We start from the raw sequence: 4728 nt of genomic DNA on the forward strand, positions 1-4728 counted from the left end.
AAGGAGAGTCATGGGTACCGGAAGTTCAGGTAGACATGACTCGTCACCAGACTCCAAGGCATAGATGACTCAAGACCACATCGTATCCTTATGTTGTTCTGCCTTTACCGTGTCCGGGGAATACCCAGAAAGAGGGATATCCTCAGATATGGCAACAGCAATATTTCTACTCACCACGTCGGCAACGACATTTTGTCAACCTGGTAAATATCTGACCTCTGGATCAAACTCCATTACCTTGCTGAACCAACACGCAACCTTACCATGCAAGTTCTTCCCCTTAACCCCTGTCCGCCGGCTGACATGTACGCACGACAGGATTCAGGGCGTGGAGGGCCTCTGGTTGACTTGATATACCGCACTCACCTTCCCGCCACTGTTTAAGTGCGGACCCATTTTCTGTGATACCTACGGGGTAGGTAGGACCCCCAGGTACCCTGCAGTTGTGCTGTTCAGTTTGTACTCAGCAGTGGTAGTGAGAGGAGCCACGTCATCTTCCTTGACATCGACCGATTCTGTCCCACCACACGAAGGGCCGATTGCCTCATCAATCCCCGTGAAAGTTCAGCCATTATTGCCAGGTAAAGGGCTTAGTGCCATAGGACGTGCCCTTGACGATACTGTCTCCTCTCGTATACTCAGCACGAGTACGTCCTCTGAGGAGAAAAAAAAGCTACACATGGAGAGTGAGCTCTCTCGCTCTCCAACCCCTACTCGCTCTCCGACACCAGAGAGGGCTATCCAACTTCTCCAGGAGGAAGGGACAGTCTACAAGAGTGATGATTTCGGCGATGAGGAGGTGCAAGATGACCCAGGAGATCGGGAAAGTGACGCGGACCTGGCGGTCATCGGCGGAAAAAAACGCCGCAGAGCCGTTTCTCCCACACTCTCGCCGCCTGCTTGCACTCCCCCACACCTCAGCCTACCACTTCAAGGGCAGAATCTCCACAACCAGGCCCTTTGGGAGTGGTATGAGTATTGAATAGGTGTGTGGGGAAATGTAAATAGTGTGCAGCAGTGCAGAAGTTTGTGTATTTTCATAAGTGAGTGAAATGTGTGATATTGTATGTGAATTATTGAAAGTGCTAAGGTTTAAGTCTTTTATAAGTTTTACAAGTGCATATAAGTGATTTATAGTAAGTGCAGTACAGGAGGTTTTCATTCTTTTCATTCATTGCCAGACGCCATGTATCCCAAACGGGGTGGCCAACGGCTTAGAGTTAATTGTTTTACAGGGAGGGGCACTAATCCTCCACCAACCCCACTTGACACGTAGGGATGCCAACAGCATCTGGTGTTCCCAGGCGGTCACACATCCAAGTGCTAACCAGACCCAACGTTGCTTAACTTGGCTGATCGGACGGGAAGTGGTGTACTCAACGTGGTATGGCCGATGTGTTTAATTTAGTAAGGATAGATGACACTATGCTGCTAGCATTTTTTTTTTTCAATTACATAGATGTCTGTAGAGTTAGTGTTGTCAGGAAAGTTCTGGAAGTTTGCTGGGTTCGGACGGAGGTTTGAATGCTTTCATTCCCTCTCGACTTTAACATGAGACGTTAGCTATTCGTAACGATATAACATATATTCATATTTTGTGTTGACTCGAAAACAAGGCCACTGTATTATCTATCTATCTATCTATCTATCTATCTATCTATATATATATATATATATATATATATATATATATATATATATATATATATATATATATATATATATATATATATATATATATATATATATATATATATATATATATATATATATATATATATATATATATATATATATATATATATATATATAATCATCATCCATTACAAGTCCACTGCTGAACAAAGGCCTCCCCCAGCCTTCTCCACGAATTCACTGACTGAGCCAATCTTTGCAAACGTTTTCCCTGCAAATATCTCTGTCTTACCTCTCCACCTCCTATCTGGCCTTTTTCTGCTCCATTTGCAATCACTTGGTGTCCAGTCAGTTAGCCTCTTGCTCCATTGGTTATCTCTTATTCTTACTACATGGCCTGCCCACCTCCATTTTTGTTGTTTTATAACTTCTATAACATCTTTGGCTTTAGTCTGCAGTCTCACCCAAGTTGATCTTTTCCTGCCTCTTAAAAATATTCCCAACACTGACCTTTCCATTGCTTTCTGAGAATGGTTTAATTTTGTCAGTTTCCTGGTCTCACAACCGTATGTCATAGATGGAATAATACATTCGTTATATACTTTTCGTTTCATACAAACTGGCAAGCTACTTTTCATAATGTCTGTGTTTACCAAATGCTTTCCATCCAATTGAAATGCGTCTTTTTATTTCGCTATCATGATCTTTCGTTCATTTTAGTATTTCCCCTAAGTAGTTGCACTCCTCAGCTTCAATGAACGGAAGTCAATGATTGATTATGTGTGTGTGGATGAAAGAATAAGAAAGTGTGTAATGGATGAAAGAGTATATAGAGGTTGGGGGAGTGGACTTTCGGACTACCACCACTTGGTGGGGGTCAGAATTAAAGTCCAAATAAAATGGAGAAATAAAAGAAGGGAAGGACAGGAGGAAGTAGTAAATACAAGGAGAGTGGAAAAGTTACAAGAGGATGGAAAAAAGGCAGAATATAAGAGGGAAGTGGAGGAGCAATTGGGTAGATATAGTATGGAGCGATGGGGGACGTGGAAGGTGTGTGCAAGATATTCACAGGAGAAATCTGTGCAGCATGTGAGGTGGTGTGTGGGGTGAAGACAAGACGAATGGGGGTGCAGGGAACAGCATGGTGGAATGAGGAGGTGAGGCAGGCTGTGGCACAAAAGAAGAAAGCATATAATGAGTGGATGAGAAACAGAGGCGTGGAAGAAATTGAGAGACAGAAGAGAGAGTTATATGTAGAGAGGAAGAGAGAGGTGAAAAGATTATTAAGAGAGAGTAAGAAGAGAGTGGATGAGGAATTTGGAAGGAACCTGAGTGTAAAGTGGAGGGAATGTAAGAAAATGTTCTGGAAAGAGGTAAAGTTAAACAGGGTGCCAGAGAAGTTAGCTAGTGAGTGAAAGATAAAAATGGTATATTACTGGTGGAGAAGGGAGAAAAAGTGAGCAGATGGTGAGAACACTTTAATGAACTGTTCAACATAGAGAATGAAAGTAATGCAAGTATAAGTGGCTGGGGAATGGCTGGGAGAAGGAGGGATGTGAGAAGAGAGGAAGAAATCAGTAGGATGGAAGTTGTGGAAGCACTGAAGAAAGGCAAAATGGGGAAAGCCCCAGGAACTGATGGGGTGTGTGGTGAAATGCTGAAGCATGGGGGAGAGATAGCAGTAGAATGGATATGGAAGATGTGCAGAATGGCCTGGGAGGAAGGTAGAGTCTCGGATGATTAGGAGTCAGGTATAATTATTCCCCAGTACGAAGGAAAATGGGAAAAAGAAGTATGTGGCAATCATAGGGGCATTTGTCTTCTTAGTGTAATAGGAAAAGTACATGGTAGGATACTTATTGACAGGGTTAGGGAAATAACAGAGGAGTAGACTTAGCACCAGTCGAACAGGGCAGTACTCCCGAGGTGGATGGCAAGCTGGTGCTAGGGAGAGCTGGAGCTCCAGTTTCACCACTCTCAGGACTTGATCCTGACCATCTCCCTTTGCTGAACATTTTCAGTGCTTTCAGTTACACAGAAAGCAGGCCAGCATACTCTCTTAATGCCTCTACCTTCAACTGTCTGCACACCACTACATGCACATAAGATATCACATCTATTCCCACTCTCATTAGCAATGGCTGCTGCAATATTACTTTCTCATATGGTGGTACCTCGGATTGCCACCACCCGCAGGGTAGGGCTGTCGGCACAGGGTACTCTTGGTTGCCATCAAGAGACTGTGCCAACAGCGACTAGTGCAATTTCTGGTCATGCTCGTCAGCCGAGAAGTGAAAGTGCTGCCTTATTCTTCATCAACATCTGTGGTCTTAGTACCAATTTAAATTCAGTTCATTTTTTCCTACAGTCCATATCCCCTCTGCCCTATTCCTTACAAAACCACAAATCTCACCCTCTACTGAAATATCCCCATTTTGTTTTCCTGGTTACCACCCCTTCACAAACTTCCATAACAAGAGCAGCACCTGTTGTTATATCAAGTCTCAGTATGCAGTTGACACCATTTTAAACCTCACTTCTTCTAGTTTTGATTACTCATTGTATAAACTAAATTGTCAAAATATTACCCAATATATCTGTGTAGTCTATCACTCCCCCAGTGCTTCTTCGGAACCCGGTGTATTTTAATCCATATCCACACAGTTGAGTAACCTTAACCTTGCCCTTAGCACTGAAATTACCATTCTGGGTGATTTTAACATACATGATGTTAAATGGTTATTGCATTCTGCCAGGACTGACGATGCTGGTCTAGAATGTGAGCAGTTTGCAGAATCGTTTAATCTCACACAGCTGGTAAAGCAACCAACCAGAATACCATATAATCCTGACCATAATGCCCTTCTCTTAAATCTATTCCTGGCAAATAATCCTGATCAGTACAGGATAGAGGTTTTGTCTCCACTTGGATGCTCTGACCACAATCTCTTCAAAGCCTCATTAGCTAGGCCCCCCAAACCTTAGCCCCCCCAAACCTCCCCGTTCTGAACCTGTCAGGGTGGCCTGGTGGCACTTTGATAGGGCAAACTGGGATGGATTAAAAAATTATCTTGCTGACATTCCATGGCAGTC

The 4728-nt window shown here is 43.3% G+C and overlaps 1 pseudogene; it reads right to left on the bottom strand.

The window, feature by feature from the left end:
• Positions 1-1279: 1279 nt before the first annotated feature.
• LOC145395940 (5S ribosomal RNA) lies at positions 1280-1398 on the bottom strand (annotated as a pseudogene).
• Between the last annotated feature and the right edge of the window lie 3330 nt (positions 1399-4728).

The sequence above is a fragment of the Coenobita brevimanus genome, chromosome 33 (assembly GCF_032717465.1).
Source record: "Coenobita brevimanus isolate Jiangsu-jjx chromosome 33, ASM3271746v2, whole genome shotgun sequence".
Taxonomy (NCBI): Eukaryota; Metazoa; Arthropoda; class Malacostraca; order Decapoda; family Coenobitidae; genus Coenobita; species Coenobita brevimanus.